The 7,182-nt window shown below is 49.1% G+C and overlaps 1 long non-coding RNA gene across 1 annotated transcript in view; it reads left to right on the top strand.

The window, feature by feature from the left end:
- Positions 1–6,529, top strand: part of LOC102018106 — a 20,052-nt gene extending 13,523 nt beyond the window's left edge. Inside the window, exons 2-4 of the long non-coding RNA XR_001233992.1 lie at positions 1,140–1,305; positions 6,119–6,364; positions 6,490–6,529. This is a non-coding gene — a long non-coding RNA (uncharacterized LOC102018106). The remainder of the gene's footprint in view (positions 1–1,139; positions 1,306–6,118; positions 6,365–6,489) is intronic.
- The last annotated feature ends 653 nt before the right edge of the window (positions 6,530–7,182 follow it).

Here is a 7,182-nt window from a genome sequence, read left to right as displayed (position 1 = left end):
ATATATGGGGTCTCGCTATGCAGTTCAGGCTGGCCTGGAGCTCACTTTGTAGCCCAGGCTGGTCTCGAACTCACAACAATCCTCCTGCCTCAGCCTCCCGAGTGGTGGGATTACAGGAGTGCACCACCACGCCCAGTTTAGTATTTTTTTTTTTAAACATAAGATAACATACACTGGGGGAAAAAAATCAAGAGGAAGAAGAGCAGAAAGTAAAGTTAAAAATTTTTAAAAATGAAACAAAAGGAAAGAAAATAACCACCAACACTATTGTCCCACCTAAATAGATGACACAAAGTGTGGAAAGCCAATGCCCCGCCCAGAAGACAGCTGAGCCCCGCTGTCCCTGCAGCCACCTTTGTCAGCCAGCTCCCAGAAAACTCTGATCCAAAGTGTGTAAGATCTATTGCAGGGCTGCTCCCTGTCCCATAGGAAACAATGTTGCAGTCTCAGGGCACTGTGCTTCTGCCCCTCTCCAAAGCCTGGAGTCCCCTGAACTTGATCCCTGGCCCCTATTAAGAGTTTTGAGTAAATAGCAGAGGTGATGTTTGCCCAGCCAGCATCATCGGGGTTGACGAGGACAAACAGGTAATGCAAGGAAAGCAAACCTAAGGCAGCCAGAGGTGCACACCGGAAAGACCATTGGAACAAACTGTGTGTAATCCAACAGGCTCGTCCTGTGACCTGGTAACCTGTGAGCGCCGGGTTTACAACCAGAGGCATCAGAGCCTGGGGTGGCTGCCTGGATCTTTTGTAATCCTCACAGGCCTCAGTGTCTTCACTTAAAAAAATGAGGGCGCACGCCTGTAATCCCAGCACTTGGGAGGCTGAGGCAGGAGGATCATCTCGAGTTCGAAACCACCCTGAGCTACAAAGTGAGCTCAAGTCCAGCCTGAAATGCATAGGGAGACCCTGTCTCAAAAAGACCAAAAAAAGAAAAAAAATGAGGGCATTGAGCCAGGCACAGTGGTGCACACCTATAATCCTAGCACCCTGAGTGGCTAAAGCAGGAGGCTAGAAAGGAAGGAGGGAGGGAGGGAAGGCAGAGAGGAAAGGAAAAAAGAATAAACGTGAGAATTCGGCAAGGGCACAAACAAGAGCACAAGCCTTTCCATTGCCATTTCCTTTTTCTCTTCTTTTAGTTCGTCTGTGTGTTTGGAGAAGCAGTCTTGGGAGCATGAACGCCAGAACCACTTGGCCCGAGTTCAGTTCTGACTCTGCCACTTCCTGTCGGAGCAAACTTCAGACCTCTGTGCACCCGGTTTCTTGGTCTGTAAAATGGGAGAGCCGAAGTTGTCTTGGAAAATGGTAAGGAAGATGACATGAATGACATCAGGCAGTGCACCAGAGGCATTCTCAGGTACACTGTAGGCATCGTATAAGCTCCAGCTGCGATTATGTTCCCTCCAGGGAGCCCGTGGTTTTATTTATTTATTTATTTATCTTTTTGAGACAGGGGCTCTTTTTTTTTTTTTTTTTTTTTGGTACTGGGAATCGAACTCAGAACCTCAAGCTTGCTAGGCAGGTGCTTGTGCTGCTGAGCTATATCCCCAGCCCAGTACAGGGTCTCCCTATGCAGTTCAGGCTGGCCTTGAGCTCACTTTGTAGCCCAGGCAGGTCTAGAACTCGCAACAATCCTCCTGCCTCAGCCTCCCAGAGTATGAAGGTTTTTAATTGGTCACAATAATTTAAAGATCACCATTATTACCTGAGACCCTAAAACACCTTGAGGCCCCAGCCAGCATAGTCCACCTGGAGAGCGCTTGTTCAGGCTAGGCCTTGAGCTTTCTTCTGTCATCTTGTGGTGGGTGGAGCACAGAGCAGTAAATGACTTACTGAATGCTATTAGAAGGCTGCCTTACTGTGCATGGTGGTGTGCATCTGTAATCCCAGCACTTGGGAGGCTGAGGCAGGAGGATTCCAGCAAGTTCGAGGTGAGCCTGGGCCATAGGGTTAGTTCAAGGCCAGCCTGAACTACATAGACAGGCCCTGTCTCAAAAAAACAAAAAGAAAAGTTGGCATCCTGCCTTGCTCATAGCCAGGGCCGGGCCAGCCTTATTTCTGCCTGCACTGCCAGGTCCTAGACATGGGGACCTCAGGACTGGGACGGGCGGTAGGAGTGTGATCCTCTTGTAGTGTCAGGAAGCCAACTTTCCCCCTTTGCAGGAGAAGGTGGGAGAAGCAGGTGACACCCTGAGTTATACAGGGAGGGGTCACGGCCTTGATAACCTAACCTAATGACACCTACAAATCCCTCCCCCTAAAGACGCACACGCCCATCCAGAGTGGGAGGTGAGTCCTGTCATGGGCCCTCCAAAGGTCACTTGTAGATTCTTGCCCCACATGGGTTAAGAAAAATTATCCAGAATTTGGAAATAAGGCAAAAGGCCGTCTCAATGTCCTCTCAGTGTCACACTGGCTCACAGGCCCATCCAAGGATTCCCTCTTTTCTAGGCAAGTGTGACCGAGCAGAGCCCAGAGGTGACATGAGAACTGGCAAAAGCTGGGGGAGGTTGGTGCTAGTCCCCGGGGTCATGATTTCACTGCCCTTCAGACGTTAGCTAGCTCCTGAGCCTGTTTATCCCGGCTTTCCCACTTTCAGAGCTTCTAGACCCTTCCTTTGACTTTTTGCCTCCTGCTGGGCCCCTGTCAGAGTAAAATCTTCGATATGTGCTCACGCTGAGTAATGTTTTTGTCTCACTGAAAATGACACTGAATAGCCAGGTGTGGTGGCCCATGCCTGTGATCCTAGTGACTCAGGAGGCTGAGGCAAGAGGATGGCAAATTCAAGGCCAGCCTGGGCTGTGTAGCAAGACCCTGTCGTAAAATAACACCAACGTCATGCATGAGAGGAAGTAACCCGTGTGTGGGCGTCAGTGAGTGTGGACATAGGTGTGCAGTACTGAGGACTGAAGCCAGGGAGCTACAGCCCCAGCCCTTTTAATTTTGACACAGGGTATTGCTAAATTTCTCAGGCCAGCCTCGAATTCGTAGCCCTCCTGCCTCAGCCTCCCAAGTAGCAGGGATTATATAAGTATATATCACCATGCCCCTACATAATCCTTTCTGAGAGCTGATTGTTGGTGGTAGTGATGTAGGGGAAATGCTAGATGTCAGATAGACCGAGTCCATGTTCCCTGAAATCAAAGGATGAATTCTAAGGAGCAATGGAGGTTAAGAGTGGGAAAATTTATTGAGGCATAGAAATGGGGAGCAAGAATAGGAATAGGGAATAGGAAAATAGCTCCTGAGAGACAGGAGGGGTCCCGAATGGGTTGCCAACCAGCCCACCTCTCAAAGGAAGTTTTATAGAGCAAAATCACGAGGCGGGTACAATGTGGGTCAAAATTATGGTCAACCAATAAGATTGCAAGTAGAGTCATATTGATCCAGGGGTAGCAAGGGCACATGGGTGACATCATTAACCTTGGCTGATCGTAGTGTCAGTCTTGTCTTTAGTCTTACAGTCTTAGTCTGTCTTGGTGGTCTTAGTCAGAGTGGGTGGGAGAGGATGGCTCACCCCAGGGAGACAATGGGAAAGCTCTAAGGGCTAACACCCATAATCCCAAACCCCTATTCCGTTCCTTAAGGCAGTAGGTAAATCTGGCCCTGTGACTTTAATCTTCTTCAGATGGGCCTCCTTTCTGCCTGACTTAGCTGTCTGTAACAGTAGAACCTCTGCGAGTATAAAGGGCCTGAGGTTAAAAGAGGAAGGGCCTTGGAAGTGACTTGGAAATCTGCTCTATGTCATGAGCCAGCTCATTTCACAGGTCACAGGGCACTTGGACGGATGAACTGGCCTGTGGGTCCAAAGCAGCCTGGCATTTCTGCAGCACAGCTAGGAGGGAGGGGCTGTGAAGGCAGAGTATTGGGGAGGGGGGTTCCACAAGCTCCCAGGACCATCACAGGCCACTCTGGAGATCAAGGGCCTGGTGTTTTACGTGCTGCACAGTTTGTACAATGCCTTTCCATTTGCAAATGCTGTCGTCTTAGATTTCATATGCATATGAATATTTTCCTTTTCCTTAAAAAAAAATCTTTGGCCAGATATGGTGGTGCATGTTTGTAATCCTAGCACTCAGGAGGCTGAGGCAGGAGGATCGTTGCGAGTTTGAGGCCAGCCTGGGCTACACAAGGCCAGCCCGAACTGCATAGTGAGACCCTATCTCAAAAAGACAAAACAAAACAAAACAAAAACTATGGCACCCAGAAATATTAAGGGTTGAGGAAGACCCAGACTGACCCACAGTTCTCTTTCATCCTTACCCCAAGCAGGAAGCACCAGGATCCTGGATTCAAGATCCAGCGTGAATATTTGCTGTCCACATTCCCAGGTTCCCACTGCTACCAGCTAGGTGTCAGGAGCTCCCTGAGTTCTGCTACTCTGGCCCTCCCAGTGGTCCCTAGCAGGCCCTCCTTGTTTGTAGAGCAGGAGTTATGCAGGGTGAAACAAATGAACACATTGGAAGGGCTTTCTCCCAAGGGCAGGAGACCTTTTAAGCCCTAGCCCCTCTCTTATTTTGCTAAGAAATCCTGAGCCAAAAATCCTTCCCCACCTTTTTTTTTTTTTTTTTTTTTTGGTTTTTCTCCAGTACCGGGAACCAAACTCACGACCTTGCACTTGCCAGGCAGACGCTTTGCCGCTGAGCTAAATCCCCAGCCCCGTTCCCCAACTTTTATTATTATTTTTCACAACTGGGGATTGAACCCAAGGTCTTTGCACTGAGCCACCATCCCCAGCCCTTTTCTTTTAATTTTGAAACATAAGAAACGGACCAGGCTGAGCAGAACTTGCAATTCTCCTGCCTCAGCCTACCAGAGTGCTGAGATTACAGGCAAGTACCATGACACTTGGCTCACCTGGTGGCACACGCCTGGAATCTCAGCTACTTCAGAGGCTGAGGCCAGAGAATGGCAAGCTGGAGGCCAACAGGGGCAACACTGTGTCTCAGAATAAAAAATCGGAAGGGCCGTGGCTAAATAACTCAGGCTGTTTATACACTTTCACAAGGAAATGGTTTATCTAGAGAATTTTAGAGCATCTTAGCAAGCCAAGATGAACCTGAAATTGAGGTTAAGAAGCTTGAGTTTGAGGGCTGGGGATGTAGCCCAGAGGTATAAGTGCTTGCCTGGCAAGCCTGAGATCATGAGTTTGATTCCCAATACAATACAAAACAAAAAAAAACATGTGTGTGCCACAAAAGCCACCTGATTTACCAGATATTTAACAGCTTCACTAAGCAATAAGTAATTTGGATATTTTAGCCACTGAAGCAGGAGGATCATTGTGAGTTCGAGACCAGCCTGGGCTACAAAGTGAGCTCAAGGGCAGTCTGAACTCCATAGCAAGACCCTGTCTCAAAAAAAAAAAAAGGGCTGGGGATTTAGCTCAGCGGCAAAGCACCTGCCTGGCAAGCGCAAGGTCGTGAGTTCGCTTCCCGGTACCGGAGAAAAACCAAAACCAACAACAACAACCAAAAAAATTAAAAAAAAAAAAGAATCTTGAGTTTGTGTCTGCATCATATCTTTTATTTATTTATTTGTTTTTAACGCAAGGTCTTGCTATTTAGGTCAGGCTGGCCTCAAACTCACTACGCAGCCTACCTGTGCTGCTATCCTCTAACTTGCATAGATCCTCTTGCCTCAGCCTCCTGAATGCTGGGATCACAGGTGTACGCCACCATGCCAAGATAAGGGATGTTTTTTTTCTTTAGTAAAATATGATTTGTGAGAAAAAAAAAATAACCAGAGGGGTGGGGATAGAGCTCAGAAGTAGAGTGCTTGCCGAGCATGAGCAAGGCCCCGGGTTCCAGGGTCAGCCCTAGTCTTGTCTTTTGTACATGGCAAACACCTCGAAATCCTGCATGCTGACCTCTAATCCTTGCTTAGCCTGTAGGGTGTGCCTGCTGTGCTCCAGGCCAGCTAACAATAGCACCCCCAACCGAGCACCGTCTCCTCCTCCAACTCCCGGCTGGCCCTGGAGCCCCGGGTGACTCCTGCACCTGTGGCCTTCCCCCGGGGCCATCCTATTGGAACACCCTGCTGCACTTATTCACCGGCCCCACTGCCGCCACCTCCATGTGCCCTGGGAGCCACTGCTGTCTCCTCCGGCCCTCTCCAGGACCTGCTCCCAGGAGCCTGCCCCTGCCCTTTCATCTGACCGCATCCCACCGGACTCTTGCGCTGCCTCTGCACCGCCCGCTGTCACTCACACTCCGCCCGCCCACTGGCGGCTCCAAACCCATCTGCACAGCAGGGCCAGGACAGCCTGGCCCAGCCCCCCGGAGATGATGCCATCCCATTGCTTCCACCGGCCCAGTTACCTCTGGCAAGCAAGACCAAAAGGAAGCGAACCTGAGAGAGAGGGGTAGGGGGAAGGGGGGAGGGGAGAGGGGAGAGGGGAGAGGGGAGAGGGAGAAACAGCAAATGACCATCAGGAAAAATCAGAACCTTTCTTTCTTTTTTCTCTTTTCCTTTCTTTCTTTTTTTCAGTGCTGCAGATTGGACCCAGGACCTTTGCACTGAGCTGCCATTGCCAGCCCTCTTTAATTTTTTTAAACTTTGAAACAAGTTCTCTCTAAGTCACTAAGTTGCCCAGGGCTTGAATTTGTGATCCTCCTGCCTCAGCTTCCTGAAGTGCTGAAATTATAGGCATGCACCACCATGTCCATCTTTCTTTTTTTTTTTTCCCCCCCTAGTACTGGTGATTGAACCAGGGACACTCTACCACTGAGCTATAACCCCAGCCCTTTTTATTTATTTATTTTTGGTCTTTTTGAAATAGGGTCTCGCTATGAAGTTCAGGTTGGCCTTGAGCTCACTTTGTAGCCCAGTCTGGTCTCAAACTTGCAATGATCCTCCTGCCTCAGCCTCCTGAATGCTGGGATTACAGGTGTGCCACCATGCCCGGCCTTTTTATTTAATTTTGAGACAAGATCCCACTAAATCACTCAAGCTGGCCTGGGACTGTGCCTCAGCCTCCTGAGTACGTGGGATTACAGGCATGCACCCTTCATCGGCACTGACGGCATTTCCTATACTCCTTTTACAGTTTAGTTCGTATCTTTGCGATTACAATGGAGGAGTTGCTGTAACCCTTTTAATACACAAGGTCTGGGAAGGTCTGAATCCAGCCTTGGTCTTACTCTCATTTATTCAGCAAATATGTTTTAAGCATCTATGGTT

The sequence above is a fragment of the Chinchilla lanigera genome, unplaced genomic scaffold, assembly GCF_000276665.1.
Source record: "Chinchilla lanigera isolate Chin_1 unplaced genomic scaffold, ChiLan1.0 scaffold00021, whole genome shotgun sequence".
NCBI classification, from domain to species: Eukaryota; Metazoa; Chordata; class Mammalia; order Rodentia; family Chinchillidae; genus Chinchilla; species Chinchilla lanigera.
This window is presented reverse-complemented; position numbering and strand designations above follow the sequence as displayed.